The sequence below is a fragment of the Pristis pectinata genome, chromosome 13 (genome assembly GCF_009764475.1).
Source record: "Pristis pectinata isolate sPriPec2 chromosome 13, sPriPec2.1.pri, whole genome shotgun sequence".
Classification (NCBI taxonomy): Eukaryota; Metazoa; Chordata; class Chondrichthyes; order Rhinopristiformes; family Pristidae; genus Pristis; species Pristis pectinata.
The window spans coordinates 36,696,123-36,715,995 of record NC_067417.1 but is presented as its reverse complement, the minus strand read 5'-3'; the positions used below and the strand labels follow the sequence as shown (position 1 = coordinate 36,715,995).

At 38.7% G+C, this 19,873-nt stretch overlaps 1 protein-coding gene across 1 annotated transcript in view; it reads right to left on the bottom strand.

The window, feature by feature from the left end:
- The window catches only part of nfatc3a (nuclear factor of activated T cells 3a), a 128,237-nt gene that overhangs the window by 17,937 nt on the left and 90,427 nt on the right, over nucleotides 1–19,873 (bottom strand). The gene's annotated exons all lie outside the window — the stretch shown is intronic.

Genomic DNA, 19,873 nt, shown 5'->3' with positions numbered 1-19,873 from the left:
AACAAAGCCTCCAGCACCTGCAGTCTCTTTTGTCTTAAGAAACCTGGTTAGAACCTGGTCTATGGTCAGTCTTGCAGCACAAAGGCAATGCAAATACTGCAAAGTTCTAGAAAACATTGATTCTGAATAGCCGTTAGGCTTTATTACATAGATTGTTGAATCCACATTAAATAATCATTAGATGCTTTCAAGCAGAGAAGGACAGAAAAATACGAAAGTGTTTTAAATCTCTCTTTACAACAAAAACTCACTACAATTTAGCTCCCAAAGGAATTAAACTCCTCTCTGGAACATAAAGGTTGGTTAGCACTGGAAGAACATAAATGTCTTCATTTAAAAAAAATTGCTTAACATCGTCATTTTTGCAGTCCTAACCTTTTACAGAGAGTAAAATTGACAATTTAAGTTCTGATGCAATTAATTAACGAAATTCATGGCAAGGTTGAGGACAAGACCTCATTCTGTCAAAGCTGATGGTGGAGTGGTGCAAATTGCAGCAATTTACGATTCATAAGAAATCTCTTTGGCACACACCATTAAATTTATCAATATGTTGTATTTTAAGACAAACACAGATTAGTACATAATATATGATATTGTTTCCTGTTGACCCATCTTGCTTTTGGTGTGACATGAACCACAAGGTATTATTTGAAGTTTAAACAACCCACGCACCCCTGCAAAAAAAAACTGCTTGCTCAAGTGATAAGTTCTAAACCACATCTAGTTCCTAAGTTATAAACAGATAAACATACATAGTAAAATAGATATAAAAATAAACATTCTTTTCCAGAGTAAGAGTGGCATAAACCACAGAAAACAATTTAGATACAGAGTACCCTCTGTTTGCACATAATGGAAAAGCTCTTTACAAAATATCCTCGCCGAAGTATTTTTGTATTTTACAAATAAAAATAAAACCTCAACATTTAAAGTTGAGGACAACTTAAAAAGAGCACAAGAGGAGAAACTGGCTTGAAAATTTAAAACTACTTAATTAAAAATTATGATTCAAGTTCGGATAGGAAACAGTCTTACCACATGACTGAGGACTGACGTTATCATCACATGACAAAACACATCAGTAGCTGTTCTGAAAATGTTAAACTTTACAATTGAAATGCCAAATTTTGCACTTCATTCGTGACCCTTTTCTGTCCAAACTTTACAACTGTGTGATGCGGTATATTAATCAATTTCCATTACTGATACTGAAACAGTATTTCACATCTCTCAACAAAACCATTATCTATCAAGGTCATTCATCATAAAAGATACACACTTTAGAGAGATTCATCTGAACAAAATAATATACAATGTTTTATGTTAGAATTACAGACTCACTTCAGTTAACTCTTTGCAAGCTAAGATGCTATGGGGTCTTCATGACATCTGCTTACTAAGGCCCCCATGAAAATAGCTCTCAGAAACAACAAAACCTTCATCCATTCCTGACAATAGTACAAACTAAAACCACAATGTCTTAAGTTTGACTTAGCTGTAAAATTCAGTACTTGACTAGGAAAGGCTAAATCCGGAATGGCAGATAAAACAGAAAATTCTGACTAAGCCTATGAAAGTTGCAAAGATTTAAAGTTAATGCGGCATAGATTTTAAGCACCAAAAATAAAAGACAATGATGAAAGAAGGCAAATAGGAGAAGTGAGAGAAAAACATAAAGAAAGGAGCTTAGTAAATGAGTATTAGTAATATTTTGATTTAAAAATGACTCCCAACATATGAATGATTCAATAAGCCATTAGGTATGTTGCAGAATTATGAACAGAAACCAAAATGTCTGGTTGAGCCAAATTGCACAATTCCCTGCAGCTGCCAACAGTTTGTGGGCTAAAATAAAGAAAATAAGGGTGCCCAAGTGTTTATGAAGCAATTGAGCATAACAGTCAGGTTTAAAGGGTTTGGCGTTGTTTTTGTGACTCTTACTTATAATCATAACTATCACACTAAATCAGAGCTGAATTTGTAATTATAGTTGGCCAATACAAAGTTCAATGATTCACTCCCCCTCCCCCCCATAATGAAAACTCACTTTAATTTATTTAATAGTTATCCATTTAGCAAAAATGGTCTTTACAAAAGTAGATGTAGAAAAACAGTTTAAAAATCTAAATGAAAGGGAATAAACTGCCAATATGTTATGAATACTCCCATTAAAACAATAATCAGTCCTTTTTAATTCATACCCATAAAGGAATAATTACTCCCAACTTCAAGCAGGCCTTAAGACCCACAGAACTGCACTTATGACATTCATAACATTTACATGATGCAGCACGTACATTCACCTGGTTTAAATCATGAAATGTTAATTGTGCATATGCTACCTTAAGTGAACGGGAAAAGGGTGTAATTATTATTTACTCCCGAGAGATAACAATTAACAGAAAACTGTTATCAACAAATCCAATTAAATATTCAAGGTATTTTGCAGTCCTGATGAAGGGGCTCGACCCGAAACATCAACTGTTTATTCCCCTCCATAGATGCTGACTGACTTGCTGAGTTCCTCCAGCATTTTGTGTGTGTTGCACCATCAAAAGAATGTTAATGTGTTGAAGGAGGTTAAAATACAAATGCCGGGCCACAACTTCTGATAAGATCCATTTGGATTTACCAGTAAATAAACTCATAACTGGGTTATTCCCAAGCACAGGTTGTAGTATAGCCTTACTCTTAGTACAGATCTAGCTCTGCACTACATGATTGTGCCAGTGGACCCTTATGGAGTTCATCAGTTGAGTGCAAACTTCCGCCAACTTCCCAAGCATTCTGAACATAACTTAGACAGGGTATTAGTTGGACACAGTGCATTAATTAGAAGATGAATGAATATTCCAAATACTGTTCAATTATATTTCAGCTCTAAAGATACTTAAATATAATTTCTCCCTTGGAAACTAAATGTACTGAAACAAGTCCAGGATACACGGAAACTCTACAGTGAAAACTCATTGACGGGATGGCCATGAATTCATAGGAAAGTGAATGAAAGGATATCATGTCTGTCAGAACACAAATTTTAAGCATATCAATGTTGAGGTCTTTAATAGATCTTCTGATTCAAGAATTTCCAGTGTATTTGTATGACAAGAAGCAAGATTGTCTTTCAGGGAATGTTATAAACATTCTTGGGTGGTCAGCTTGGCAAATTTCTTGTTTGTATATAATTATACTAAACAGTATTGAATCATGTTTCTAGCTGATCAGATGTATGACAGCTATCAGGGACATAAGAGCCCCAACAACAGATAAAATAATCAGTAAGACACAGCATCAGTCCTCATTATTCAGAACTTTCAGCACTTCTGTTTGTGTGTGAAAAGCGCACTAAAATGCAAATTTAAAACCGAAGGGGGTAATTTTCAGCAAATGTTCACAGATCAAGATATTCAGATCTGTTGCCAAGTCTGACGATGATGCTTGGGCTTAAAGGACAGTGGATAGAATCAATGTGTAGAAATCACAAGTGAACAAAGTCACATTTCAGATGAATGAATCATGCCCTGAATTGATGAGTGGGAATCAAGTAGTTCTGAGAATCTGCAAAAGTACAGCCAGAGTCCCATACACTATATAGAGAAAAATTCAGAGGGTTTCTTTCTGAGTGGTTCAAGACACTTCTATGATGGAGGTTTTTCTCCTGCAACCGAAGAGAATGAGCAATACTTAGTAATAAAACAGCACTCAATAAATTTAATTATTAAGCAGAAAATGTGCTTCAGTCAGTAACAACACCGACACCAATGTAATCTCTATACCAAAGTCCGGTTTAGTTGGCAGTAAGCTTAACGACATTCAGTAATAACCACTGATTAATTATGCACACAATGTGCTTTCTAAATCATAGCCAAAGCTCTGCACAGCTTTGAGAAATGCATCTTAAACTGCAATGGTCACCACCTGCTCCCCCCACCACCCTCAAACTCTGAGATAATTGGTATGAGCTCCCTGCAATCCTTCCTGGACTCAAAAGTAGAGATCAATTTTCACTTGCAGAAAGACCTCCCAACACTGCAGGCAATTCTGAATGATTTCTATGCAATATTACAGCATATTAAGTAGAAAAGGAGAAGTTGAATATCACCTAATGTTTAAAATCTGTTACGATCATTTTACTTGCCAAAAATTCAGATGAGTATGCAATGAAAAACTAATAAAACCATCCTGTAAAAGGATAGCAGTGAAGGATTTGTGCACTGCCAGTAGACATTTCAACCCAATACACCCGAAATATAGCACGGTTCTCGAAATTCACTCAACAAATATATTTAGTCTTTCTCTTCATTACTAATCTGAGTTTATTCCTGTGGGACAAGAAGCATGCAGAAAAAGAATGAGCATTTTAAATTATGTTTGCAGCCTTGGGTATTCAATGAGAACATGTAAAAGGACTGCAATGACAAATGTGTCAAGCAGATTTTTATAGCAACTTCCATTTTGAGATAGTGAAGAATAAAGATTTCAGAAGTTAGCAGGGAATTGATATTATTTTTCTTTCCTTCCAGCATACAGACATTTTTCAAGAAGTCAACTTCATGAAACTGAAAGTGAATAAAAATGATCATTTTTTTTGTTGGAGGGTGAAATTTCACTTTAAACTATTCATCTATCTTGAAGTAGCACCTCTTGGGAAAAAACTGATTATGTCCATGGGTGATCCAACATTTTGGAATAGGAAACATCTAGTCTGAAGTCATCTTCAAAACCACTACTTGAGACAGTGCTCATTTTTGAAGAAACAGTGTACTTTTGCCAGCTGGCCAAGATCTGCCTCTGTTATTTTTATATAATTCATATGCGTGTTTTACATTATTACCTCACATGCTACCAGGACAAGATAGACTTTCCAATATAGACTTCTCCCCTAGGAAAACAATGTTCCTATTTACTTTAAGTCTATAATGTACTCTGCATTTTGCTTAAGTAGGATGATGATTTGTCCCATTCCATAAATAACTATACAGACTCAATTATGGCACTTACTGGAAAAGTACATGTGACCCAGAAGGGAATGGGGTCACGTATAGCTCAGATTCCGTTATCTAAAGTTGGCAAAAATCCACAAACTTACTCTTGAAGTGAAATTACTAAGAACATTTCATTCAAAATAGGTTTTAAACAGAAAACTATTTGAGATAATTTTAGTACAACTTTTAAAGGAAATACTTGTTAACTAAGAAAGGTTACATCATGATATTGTGAAGAAAATATTAATTTTAATTTGCATAGTAATTTAAAATTGTTAACTGGAAATTGCGCAAAACAAAATGTGACTGCTAGGCATTTTCTTTTACTTTGTAAAATAATTTATCAACGTTGCAGATTGTAATTCTGAAAGCACTGGGATGGAGGAGAGCAAACATTTGTTTATTACAATTTCTATATAAAACCATAACTTGTTTTGTAACAGTAATTAAAGAAACATAAAAAAAACATTAAAACTCAGTATAAAGTTTGGGTCAGTAGTGGGTGCTGCAAATCCTTTTAGTTCAAAATGACAACAGGTGTGTGAACACTTACTTGGGGATACAAAATTCTAGATGCAAAACTGGCAAAACTTACCTTTAAAAAGCAGAGGAGGCAAATTATGACATTAGTTAACGTTGATCTGGTACCAGTACTGCAATTTTCAAGCTTAACACACCAGCTAGCATCTTTTCTCAGCATGCAGAGCTGAAGATGTGTTAAGCGACTGGAAGGAACCCTCAAACAGTGCTATTTAAATTGATCATTGAGCATTTACATGTTAATTATTGGCTGATTACAGTTGCTATGTTTCAAGTTTTATCCTTTTAAAATTCTGGAAAGGTCTGATAGGTGCTGTAAAACAATTTGCTGACTTCAAGGCTTTTGCACAAACTGTTTATTCCCTGACATGCAAGCATTAGAAAGCACTTTACTCAGAACAGCATGACTAGGAGAATGAGTAGAAACACACAAAGCAAGACAAGCTGCTGAAAGTAAGGAGGGGAAAATGACCCTCAACAATGGTAATTTCAGAAAGTAACTTTCCTACCTGAACCTCAGGAGAAAACAATCTATGAGACATCACGCCTTCAATTTGGATATCATCACTAAGACTTGCTACAAATGTAAATTCGGAGAAGGACAAGGATGTCATGCTGTTAACTTGACCATAGCAACAAACATCTACTTATCTGGCTACTTTTAGGTCAGAGCTAGAAATATTTACAACAGCTTGTTGCGTGGCACCAACTTTGTGTAAGGGCAATCAATGACTGACTCTACTTAAAGACAGTTAACTACATTTACTTCTCTCTTCAAAACAAAAGCAGGTAGACAATATTTGGGATTTTTGGGATTGCAGACCTCCCTGTGGCGCAGAGTAAATCTTGTAAACAGTAATTTTCAACATTGCTCCATGACAGAAAGGCTACCTTAAGATTCAGTCAGTAAGCAATCATAAACAGTAAGTATTCAAATCTACACACGGTATCCTGGCAGCAGCAACGATTCTGCAGTGGTTCACTATGCCATCTGCATTAAAGCCATGACAAAATAAAACCTAGCTCTTTAGCAACAAATGCTAGCTGTTGATGACATGCTGATGCACAACCAACGTGGATGCATTTGGTATGTATAGAATAAAAGCCATACTGTCACACAAAATATGAAGCAGCATATTGTTTGCAATGGTGAGACTATGCTTCCATCGCTCAGGGGAAGCAACGCATTACTTGATGCAGTAGATGCCAAGGTTCATGGCAGTGTGATGCATGCTCCACAACTTTTCCATTATGAAGATATTACCCTTGACCCCAGTTTTTAACATGAGCAAGAAAGAAAAAAGGCTAAGAGAAAGGAAGGTGGCAAGCTACAGAGTCCCTCCCCTCCCCCCCAGGCTATTCATGAAGAATCATCTGAGGAAGATACCAATGACTGCAAGCCAGATTCACTAATCGGTCACTGGGCTTCACATTATTTGCACAGATACATTGCAAAGTTAAACCTCTCTGTAAATTACCTAAACCAAATTTAGGAATGATATAAGGAAATACAGTATAGTCAGCCTTATCCATTCCTTTAGTGCTCATTTTGCTTATGTCTTTGCACTTTCTCAGTGATTGTAACATGCCTGCTAACTTATAACAGAAGAGACAGCAGATTGCATTGAAACATGCACCTGAACAACTCTAAGCAAGACAGCCTCCCTGCAATCTTCACCACCTCAACTTGGGGTTGGTAACAATCTGGTCTGGTCTGCTGATCTGCAGCAGTAATGCACTTATCAGCAGACATACGAGGAAAAATGCTGTCACTGGTTTTTGTTCTACGTGAAAGCACCATCACCCTTGCAATCAGTTGGAGCTGGACTGCTGCTAAGATCCTGCAAGCTCCTTTGCACACTGTAACTACAGCCATATTGGTAGCACTTCAATTTACAGTGGCTGCTAATTCTGGAATGAAACATTGTTCATCAGATAATGGATTATGCTTGACTTCTGGGGCAGATCACCACTTCCATGCTGGAGGCTATGGGCTCTTAACTCTGCACAATGCCCTATAACCAAATCTTCCACCAAACAGGCTTTTGGCAGGCTTCCTAACAAACCAAATATTTCATTGTGCATACCATTATTTTTCTTCTCTCACTTTCCCTGTTGAAGATACCATCCAAGTCCAGAACTGGCAGTAACCTTGCTCTTTAGGGTATTGATAAATGCTCTATCCTACCCTTTGCCTCAGCTGCAAGTCATGCATACCTGCTAGTTAATCCTGTGTCGATTTCCCCTCTTGTGCAGTGTCAGCATCTGAGATGGTAGACGAGTGTGTAAAATCAGGTGATGTAATTTGTTACAGTTCTCATGTATATGAAATGAAAAAGGGTCAAGGAGAAGATTATGGTAGAAAGGCATGGGCAAGGAAAGAAGTCCAATCTTGCACCATCTGCAGCTTATATCTCAAAAGAGTATCGCTGGGGCAGTGGTACTGCAACACCACAGAACAGTCTCACCCAAATGTGACCGGGTCATCGCGGTGATTGAAAGATGCAGGGTCACCTATACTAGAATCTCCTCTCCAGAGCAATTTTGCCCATTTGTGCCCAATTCAAGAAAATGAATTTGCAAATGAGTGTCCTGCGACATACTTGATGAAATGGCTGTTGTGGCAAATTTCTGAGCATGTGGAGAAGGTTCAAAATGGGGGTACAAAGCTTGCAATGGTGTTATGCCTGCAAACGCATGTTGGAGAATATATACAAATGTCGGGTTTCAGTCCTGATTGTTTGTGTGTGAGGGCACATAGAAAATTGAGCAATACCCTTGGCTGTTACTGAGTTTAATGGGATAACAAAAGGGATGATAGGTTCACTGGCCTTGATTACTTGTGAGGGGTCAGTGAACTTCTGGTGGCAAGGCATCCAGGGCTCTGAAGCTGCAATCTTGGTATGTGTAGTCAGGGTCTTTCTGTTCCCATGCCTTCTGATCATTTTTCATCAGGCTTAATTTCTTTAGGCCCATGTCTTCGAAGGGCCTTCCTCACCCTTTCCACCTCCAGTGCACTGTTTGAAAACCTAAAATCCCAGCCTCTTCCCCAGTTGGATAATTCTTCAACTCCAAAGTCACTTTTGCTTGTAGGATACCTGCCAGTGCCAGTTCCTGCCAAAATAGTCTTTAGGAGGAGATGCAGGTTTGCTTTAAGCAATGCAGCCTCACTTTACAGCCATTCATGGTTTGATGCCTATTGATTCATTCAGTACAGGGAAATGGGGTTGGTGATGGAGGCATTGCAATCATGCAAATGAGATGCAGCATAAAATTGCTGAACTGCCTGTTTTCCATTTAGCAGGAGCAGGTTAATTGCTCTTCACTTTGTTACATGAGCTTCTATTGTTTAATCTTAGTTATTCCCAGGGAAAGTCTAGTGAATTCCAAAAAACAATTTAGACTTTAGAAAGCAGTTAATTAGATTAATAGTAAGGCTCAAGGAAGCTTAAGCACAACACTTGACATAAATTGCCTATAGCTTGTCATCTACATGCCCTGTTTTAACAGCTGTGGGTATGCAGAGATTCCCTATAGCTGCACCAGATTATTCAGTGAAGTATATTTAGATTTGTCTGTGGCTGAGTGGAACCTGTAAGTGGTATGGTGTCAACTTTCACCATAGCAGCAGCCTTCACCTATAATTAGCCCAGATTATTCTTATAGCTGAGCAACAGCTGCAATCTTTTTGCACTTGATGGATCAAGAAACATTTGGTAGACATGGGAACTTTATGATGATGCAAGCCTGTGCAAATAGAATCATTTGAAGAAACTACCCTTTCGATTAATGCCACACAATATTAAAGCATGGGGCATAATATGTTTTGTCTCTCTCAGAATACAGACTATTCCACATTTACAACCTGAGAAATATGTACAGCGGTAGTGCTGCCTCACTGTTCCTGCACCCAGTTTTAATCCAGATGCCAAGTTTGTATATTCTCCTGGTGACTGAATGGATTTCTGGTGGCTGGTCTACTTCCCTCTCACATTCCAAAAATATTCTGGTGGATTATTTGGCTACTGTAAATTACCCCTTAATGTAGGTAAGTAGCAAAAGAATCAAAGGGGAGTTAAAGATAATAAATTGCAGGGCCAGAGGGAAATAAGAGGGGAAATGTGACTGTTCTGTTGGGGTGGGTCAAACAGCCTCCCGTGTCGTAGCAAGTGCAAAGTTATACCAACCGAAAAATAACAACTTGCATTAAACAGAACCTTTAATGTTTAAAAGTGGTGCTCCACAAATATCTAACCATAAAACAGATTTGAAACCCTTAGTGAAGGTGTTAAGAGGTTTAACTGAAGATTTGATTTAAAAAAAGTGGATTTTAAGAGTAAATACAGAGCATGGATTCAAGGAAGTTTAAGGTCATCATCCCAAGACAAAACGGCCCACAGAACTGGAAGAATGTAAAGTTTAGGGGAATGGATGGGCTGTATGCAGTACTAGAGAGTGCAAGAGAGATAGCATTAGGCAGAGCATTAAGGAATGTAAACAATGGTGCAATCAGAAAGGCAAGAATGGTTCCAAATAACACCAGCCCCACCGAACTAGGCAAGAACTGAGAGGCAGTGGAGGAGGGTGGTGTCGTCACTCAATTCAAACTTGCAAAGTGTTGAGTAATTAATCACAGACACACAGCCAAAGCAAATGGCATTTGTGATTTTTGTTAAGATTGTGTTTGTTTTGGCAGAGGCAAAAACCAGATTATAAAGCCAGTGTTACTGTGAAATGTACTTGTATGATACTTTCTTTTGAGGTTTCCTTCTGAGAAAATAATGGTAAGTTTGAACGCAAGTTATTTAAGCCTTTGAAATTTAAATATATTTCACAATACTTAAATTGCAAATTTCCTTTAATCCAACTTTTCAAATTAAAATTTTGCTGCAAGATATTATTTCACAAACAATATAATAATGTTGGCGAACAGTTGGTTAAATTAATGTTGATGGCAGATTGTTTTTCAGGTAACATTGGATATTTCATCAGCAATGAATGTTAATCACCCTTCAAGACCTAGCAAGTTTAGAGATTATTCACTCTTGGTGGCAAAGTCAGAAAGCTATACCCTGTAATGCTATTGCCTTTATTGTGCATTAACCAAAACCACAGCAGTTCTTAAGTTTTTTTTAAATTGCATAAAATACTCCATTGGAAATGCTGTATAGTGTGTGTGTGTGTGTGTGTGTGTGTGTGTGTGTGTGTGTGTGTGTGTGAGTGTGAGTGTGAGAGAGAGAGAGAGAGAGAGAGAGAGAGAGGGAGAGAGAGAGAGAGACAGGGGCCAGTCGGTAATAGGTGGACCAAGGAAGGTTGAGGGATGATGGGCAAATGGAGGCAGGTGCCAGGGAAAATCAGGAGATAGAGGCAGATGGATGATAGGTGGAAGCAGACGGAATAGTGGAGGTGAGAAGGGGAAGTGGGATGGTGAAGGTGGTGACAGTTGCTGGAGGGTGACGTGATGATAATGGGAACTATTAAGGGGGATATAAAGGGCAGATGGAACTGGATGAGGGGGGGATCCAGGATCCAGTGGGTGGTATATGGGTAGTATATAGAAGGAACCAGGAGGGAGAGGGGGACAAAAATTGGTAATGGTGGAATATGGGAAAGGGAACAAAAATGGGAGGACCAGAGGTGAATCAGAAGGAGAGAAAGAGGGAAACACAGGAGGTAAGCGTTACCTGAAATTGTCAAAATTCAGTGTTCATACCATTGGGTTGTAGGCTACCCAGGTGGAATATGAAGTGTTGTTCTTCATTTGTGTTGGGCCTGACCCTGGCAGTGGAGAAGGCACAGGACCTGTCATATTCCACCTAGGTAGTCTGCAACCCAATGGTAATGGTTTGAACACTGAATTTTCCAATATTAGGTAACCCTCCCGTGTACCCATCTCTCTCCTCTTCTGATCCACTTCTGGTCTATTTTTTGTTCCCTTTCCCATTGCCCCTTTCCAGCCCCCCCATCACCCCCGTGTTCCTCCAGCAGTTTGCTTTTTGATCAACCTAAAAAAACTTTGAAATAACAACTTATCAAAAAGTCTTTGAATATCTATGCTTCTAGAATTAATGTGATAAGCTGCAAGCGAACTTCCAAAACTGAGCAGAGTAGCTGTATGCTTAACACAGGTTTTACTTTCTTCATTTGTCTGCACTCCCGCTATTACACACAGATTCTTCATTTCATCTGAGCAAACCATGACCTTCTCCTCGCAGAGGCAGGGATAGTTGTAAATTTCTAGCAATACTTACAGATCTAGAATTACTTCCAGAAAAGCACAGTAAGAAGACTATGATCAATTTAAGCCCAGTATATCAGTGAGACGATGAAGCACGAGTATCACAAGTACTGGATTAATAACATAAAAGTAGGTAAGGATGCAGAACAAGAAACCACACAATTTTCTGCATGTATCAAAACCATCATGTTAATAGCAGTTTTCATTTGAATGAATTTAATTGGTATCATAGGTACAGCAAAGGGATCAAGAGGAGAAGTTTTAATGAAGTTGCACAACAAACACATTAAAAAGTATGGAGTTGTGTTATTTTGTGCCTAGCGGTTTTTCACTGCGGCAAAACACTGACTACAAAGTGCCTCCTGACATCAGTTTCCCTTTAAGGTACAAGATACCACCTCTCAAAAATTATGTAAGGTAAGTTTCGAAATGTGGGTTGAAATACTTAAATTGGAAAAAAGCAGAAGCATGAAAGGTGTGATTTTGTTGAAAGACTAATATTTGTTACTCCACCAACTCAGATTGAAGATCTTTACTGTATTAGTCTGGTAAAAGAGCAGTTAAACTATAACGTGGTCTATTCAAATAAAAAAGATCTTTCAATAATTGTTCATAGTAGAATCATGCAGGTGAATTCCATTGTAAATAAATTTCCACTAGACCATGGGGTTACTTCCCCCCCCTCCCCACTCTTTCATGGGATGCAAATATCAATGACAGGTGGCATTTATTAGCCATCCCTAACTGCCTTTGAGGTGGTTATGAACCAGCTGCTTGAACCACTGCAGTCTATGTGATGAACCATGTATCATTAGAACCAGGACAATAAAGGCCAGCAGCATACTTCATGATAGGATGATGTACAAATGGGTCAGGAACTTGTAAGCACTGGTGTTCACATGTATCTGCTGTTCTTGTCCTTCCAGGTGGTAGACACACAAAGAGAGCCAGCTGCTGTGGGAGCCCTCACAGTTGCTTGAACATCTACACACACTGGGCACTAATATAAAATTCATCTTCCTGACCACCTACAGCAACCCCCACCCCCAACCCCCACTCCATCATGAGAAGCTAACTCTGCCACTCGGTCGTCATCACAGGTGGATTGCTTTGCCCTGAATGGTAGTTTCTTGAGTCTTGTTGGAGCTACATTCACTCAGGCGAGTTCTGGGGAAGTGTTCTTTCTCTTTTCGAAGATGGTCATTGGCCTGGCATCTGTTGTCAATGTTACGCATTGCCATCAACCATGTCTGAGTGCTTTCCAGGTCCTGCTGAATGCAGGCACAGACTGCTTCATAACAAGTTGCAATACCAATTGAACACTATGCTATTATTAGTTAAAATCCTCACTTATGACCTTATGACATTGTTTCAATAACATTCAATTGTATAAAGATTGATAATCAAAGGTACGTATAGCTCCATAATTAAATTTGAATTCAAAGTCTATTTAAATTCAGTAGCCCAAAGTAGTACAGTACTTGTACTGAAGCTCCTTAAGACTTGCATGTTGAAAATAAACTTGTAGATGACAATGCTCTTTCACACATTAAGGCATCACATTTCATTACATTAACAAACTCTAGTTTTGCAATATGAATAATTTGTTTTCTTCTACATTGGTAGCATGAAGATTTAACTTAAATAAGATTTAACTTATTTTTAAAAATTTCTACATTTCCTCAAAAAGCTGATTCCTTGCCAAGGTATGGCTTCATTTATACAGTGGCATTCTATGAAGTGTATAAATGTGAAATCTGATTACTCTGCATTCACACATCTATATTTTCTGAAGAAGCCCCTTAATAACAATGAATGAAAACACCAATCATATTCCCCCCACTGTCACCTAGAGTCAGATCAGCAAACCGAGCAAAGACCAAAGATCAAATCTAAAAACCTCGATGTCTGTTCTGTTTAGCTATTTGGTGAACCATTCTTTGACTACAATAGTATGAGAAATGGCAATACCCCCTTCATGAATTTAAACAAATGGCATAAAATTAGTTTCAGGCTGAATAAATCAAATTCTAATTTTGAGCCATGATATTCTGGAATTATTAAAAAATTCTTTGGCCAATCATATTTTATTCTGTATAAACTAAATAAGGTGCTTTGATTATATATTCCCTAATGTTTTACCTTCTTATTTCTTTTTAAAAATCCAGGTTGCATAAGAAGTTGACCTGAATCATGTATGGATATAGGGCAAGTATATCAATTTCATAGTTTTGATAAATAGAGGTGGTGGGCTTAGGGGAAGTTCGAAGACAACTCCAGGGAACCACAGGCTTGGTTGCACTGGGAAAGGATTGTAGCTCTGGGCCATTAGGTGACATAAGATCAGTCAGTGGTGGGGAGGGGCAAGTATCTAAGTCTGCCAAAAAGGGGTCCTGGTACTGAACTGTCTGAGAATCATTTTTAGTCTTAAAAATTTCCATCTTCAAGTTATGCTGCAATAAATAAGACACGTTTAATTCGGATAAGTGTGAGGTGTTGCATTTTGGAACGTCAAGTCCAGTGAACGGCAGGGCCCTGGGGAGTGTTGTAGAATAGAGGGACCTTGGAGATCACTGAAAATAGACTCACAGGTAGACAAGGTGGTGAAAAAGGCTTTTGGCATGCTAGCCTTCATGAGTCATGGCATTGAGTATAAAAGTTGGGTGTACAGGATGCTGGTGAGGCCGCACTTGGAGTACTGTGTTCAGTTTTGGTCGCCCTGCTATAGGAGAGATGTTATTAAACTGGGAAGAGTGCAGAAAAGATTTACAGGGATGCTGCCAGGACTTGAGGGACTGAGTTATAGGGGGAGGTTAGACAGACTAGGACTTTATTCCTTAGAGAGCAGGAGACTGAGAGGTGATCTTATAAAGGTGTATAAAATCATGAGGGGCAGAGATTGGGGAAGAAGACTGAGTACATTCACCCTGAGTTGGGGAATCAAGAACTAGAGGGCATAAGCTTATGGTGAAGGGGAAATGATTTAAGAGGAACTTGAGGGGCAACTTTTTTTTTTACACAAAGGGTGGTATGTATGTGGAATCAGCTGCCAGAGGAGTGGTTGAGACAGGTACAATAACAACTTTTAAAAGACAGTTGGACAGGTACATGGATTGGCAAATACTGGCAAATGGGACTAGCTTGGATGAGGCACCTTGGTCAGCATGGACCAGTTGGACCGAAGGGCACGTTTCTGTGCTGTATAACTCTATGACTCGCAGTAGTTAAGCAGGGTGTTAAATGTTTGCAATTGTTAGAAAATCTATTAGATATTTTAAAATAAAAGGGTAATGCTGACGAGTCACAAATGGATTTAAAACAAAATGTGATCAAAACCAATAGCATGGAGCAGTTACGAATCTGAAAGTGTGTTCGTATCAACTATTCTGAAAAACAGAGATTTTTGAAATGTTATATGTGAAACAATACAGTCTTTTCAAGCCAAAGTGGATTAAATTTAAATTCTAAATTTTTAAATTTTTTATTTACAGCGTGGTAACAGGCCCTTCGGCCCAACGAGTCTGCGCCGCCCATTTTAAACCCAAATTAACCTACCCGTATGTCTTTGCAACATGGGAGGAAACTGAAGCACCCGGAGGAAACCCACGCAGACACGGGAGAATGTACAAACTCCTTACAGACAGCGAAAGGAATCGAACCCCGATCGCTGGCGCTGTAATAGCGTCACGCTAACCGCTACGCTACCGTGCTCTGATTGTAGACCAAAATGAAATTTGAATGAGATATAATACAATTGGCATTTTAAATAATAAACCAAGTAATATGGCCCAAAAGTATTTTATACAGCTGCAAAAGTTTCCCTTCCCAGTTTAGAACTTCTGCAATTTCACTTCTAAAATGTGTAAAGGAGTCTCTGGAACTTGAGTATTGGTCTTTTCTGGCCCACAAAATTTTCAGTCTATCATGCAGGATTCCATTATCCATTAACCAGATGATCGCAGAAAAAGTTCTATATCAAATTAACATTCAACAATGTAGTACTAAGGAACTCGTGCAAGACTGAACTTCCTAAGATTACAGGGACCTAGTAGTCAAGTCATACCTTGCAAAGCAAGATGGTTGTGCCCATCTGAGACCAAATGACATGTCTGTAGGTTTTTGCAGGGATTCCTTGGGAAAGCATCTTCAACTATTTGATTCATCAATAGAACCTGCATAGGTTCTGTTACAGGTCTGCACAATCAGGTTAACAAGCACCAGCTGATGATCTTTTAAAGCCAAGATTAATCCCTTGCATTTTGACTAACCTTCTATTGCCAAGTCCCCAAATATCAAAATCTGGAGGGTTATCACCATGTAGGGCAGATGCTGAGGACTCTGCAATAAGGGGCTCAGCTACTGACTGAATCCTCGAGGTGTCTCCACCCATGTAAGTGGTCAGGAATATAATCTAATATTAACCACACTCAACAAGCTCAATACCTCTCAGGTCTATGCATAAAAGACTTACCAAAGTCAGGTGAAATTTGTTAAGAAAGGGAAATGCGAATCCTTTATCACAAATATACTCAGCATTGAACGTATTAAAGCTCTGCCAAAGAGATTCATGCTCTCCATCATTGTGGCTGTAGTGTATGAATTGAAAGATAACTCAAAAATTATTTCAAGAGTACTTCCTCTTGGAAGTACAAAGAAGAGAGCAGTCACTTTTGGGTACAAAATTAACTTCAAGTCGTCCCGTCAAATCATATACCAGTCTGAGCAAAACTTTTATTATTATCACCACCATCCAATCCGTTTTTAAGAGACAGGGCTATAAAACCAGTTAACCTGACATCAGCAGTAGGGAAAATGCTGGAGTCTATTATTAATGAAGTGGTAGAAGAGCACTTGCAAAATAATACGATTGGGAAGAATCAACATGGATTTATGAAAGGGCAACCATCTGTTAATGTTTTTTAAGGTCATATCCAGCAGAACAAATAAGGGCAAACTAACTGACGTGTTGCATTGGACTTCTAGAAAGCCTTTGACCTAAATATGTATCATCTTTCCTTCATTTTTCACTGGGCTAATATTCTGAAATTTCTTAGCTATCATCATTGTGGAAACGTCATCAGAAGGACTGCAGAGTTCAGAAGGCTCACACCTCTAGGGAGCTATGGATGGGTATTCTTGCCGGCATTCAAAACACAGATTTTAAAAAAAACACCTTGCAAAATACATTCCATGCACAATTTGCAACCACAATATTTTCATTGATAAGTGTCACAAAGCAACCTCCCCACTGATAAATACAAAATTATTGGAGAGTGCCCAGTTCACTATCATTGTAACCACTTTGTTTAAATGTTGTTTTGCTAAGGAAATATTAATAGTTCTTAAATCTTTATGAATCCCAAAACCAAAAAGTTTTATTTTATAACTTAAATGTGCTGTCAGGAAGAACGTTTTCCTGGTTCAATTGCTTGGCAACAGGGATGCTCCTAAAGGTGAAACAAAACTGATAGTGCTGAGTTTAGCAGGTTTCAGGAGCCATCCAAACCAGCCACCTGTGGTCCATCTGTCCTCAGCTACCTGGGCTGGATGCAGAGGTCTGAAAAAAACTCTTCTTCGCTTAGGAGATGGCAGAAACCTCAACATGGTTTGTATACAGCGAGCTACTCTGATCTTCAAAGTGCAGGCATTGGTGAATGGGGTCAGTGGGAGAACCTTAACACGGGCTTTTTGGTTCCACAGTGTGACATCAATGCAAGTTAGTTCGGTGAGAGGCAATTGTTTTCTGACACTCTTACAGCTGTTTTTAAATTATTACCAAGGGTAAGGCATTGCGGGGCAGCTCAGCCGAGTGTGAGGTCATAGATGCTTCCAGTTTTCCACATAATCATATGTAGGAAGTGTCTCCAGCTGCAGCTGCTCAAGCTTCTGAGTGTCTGGAAATCTTTAACCCGCAGAGTTGAGGAGGCTAGATCATTAGAGCTATTTAAAGAGGAACTAGATAAATTTTTGAAAGATCAGGGAATTGAGGACTATGGGGAACTGGCATAGAAGAGGAGGCAAGGCCGGGGACAGGGTTGGCTTGAGGGGCTGAGTGGCCAACTCCTGCTACTATTTACTTATATTCTTATTTTGGAGCTGGAGTGGTGGCTGGAATCATTGTTATGCATCCATGAGGCTGAATTAGTGGCATACCACAGGGATCAGTCCGTGGCCCCTGGGTTTTCACGAGGAGTCCAGTCGTTATATTTCCACATTTGCTGACGATGCTATATCAGATGGGTTTATGAGTACGAGGGACGATGTGAAGGGGCGTGGATGTGAACATGACAGGAGAATAGAAGGTCTTCCACTTTGATGCACCCATAACAGAAAAGGGTCTTTGTTAAATTGTGAGAAATAGGGTAGTGTTGATGTTCCAAGGGACCTAGTTCTGCTTGTATACAAATCATTGAAGACCAAAGTTCAGATGCAGCAAGCAATCAAAAGGGTAAATGGTATATTATCCTTTATTATGCAGGGATTTGAATGCAGACCAAGAAATGTTATTGTAAAGGGCCTTCCTGAGACTGCACTTGGTGTATTGTGTACAGTTCTGGTTTCCCAACCAAAGAAAGGATGTACTTGCCATTGAGGGAGTGTAGCAAAGATTCACTAGATTGGTTCCAGGATTAGCAGGCTTGCTATATGAAGGGAGATTAAGTAGACCGGGTACGTATTCTCTCAAATTTAGAAGAATAAGAGGAGATCTCATTGGGACATACTGAATTGTTAAAGGATTTCAGAGGCCATTTCCCTAGCTGTGGTGTTTAGTACCAGACACACAGTTTAAGGATGAAGGGATAGGCTGTCTGGGATAGAGACAGAGAAATTTCTGTGCTCAAGAGGGTAGTAAACCTTTGAAGGGCTATGTAGGCTCTGTTGTTGCGTTCAGAACAGAAACTGGTAGATTTCTTGTCAGTATCTGTTACCCAGCATGTCCATGACTTACAATTGGTTCATGCAAGTCCAGGCTTACTTACACGGGAGCTGCTAAACATCAGCAGTTTTGCTGCAGCCAGCTCAAGTCAGCCCACTGGGTTCAGTGGTCAACTTAGATGAATCTGGGTTCCTTTAGAGTCTTTACTTGACTGGGTGGTTGTCATCAACAAAGAAATTGTTCCTGAACATGTGCCAAATGTAATATATAGTTCATGGCTGGACATTTTGTAACTAACAAGACATTTGCAGGGGTCTACTAATTTTCCATTCCAAAACAAAAATTTCTGGTTCAAGGATGCCAGACCTTGTGGAATATTTTGAAACCTCCTATTGCCCAATCTTAAAAGTCCAACACTGGTAAATGTAAGTGACGGAGAATTTAGTCTGACTCTGTGGTACAAATCCAATTTCCTCCAAGATCATATTCACGTGCTGAGAGGTGAAACATAATAGTTTTAAGAAAGAAAAAAGTGAGTTTTTTTCTTTCACATTAAAGATAGAGCTGTCAAAAGAACAAAAAAGACTTTAAAAGTTACCTTGAGGAAAACTGTAGAGGAATATTGGTGAAAGAAAACTGTTCACATTCGTAACATCAGAATACCCAATTCTACTCATGGCATTTCAACAAATATGCATATTTAATTCTATAAAATTCTTTTAATAAGGGACAACTCTGTAGTGATTAGAAACAGTACAAGCAGTTGTTGATAGAATCAATCCTGATATCATAATCAACTTCCATTTGTTTGGAAAGCAGGTGTTATTAATTGTTCTGCCACTGGCAATTACAACTCATTATTCTGTTGCTTGTTCCTTAACCATGCCCTTTGTCATTTAATTCCTTTACCTTCCCATCTTATCTGTGCCCTTTTCGTTCTTTCTTTTGTTCCCTGCTCCACCTTTCCACGCCTCAGTACTTGTTTAAAACCATATCCACCTCTAACATATCTCTGCTCAGCCAAAAGACCATTGACATCGGAAATGAAAATTGCATCCCTTCTTCATAGTTACTGTCTTACCCATTTCTGAAACAATTTCTGTTTTCAGTATCTGACTTCTTTCCTGGACCAATCATGTCCTTGCTGACATTTGAATCAAATGGAATCCTCAGCATGAGGTTTAACACTTTACTGGAACTTCTAGGCAGTTCAACCAGTAAAATCATTTA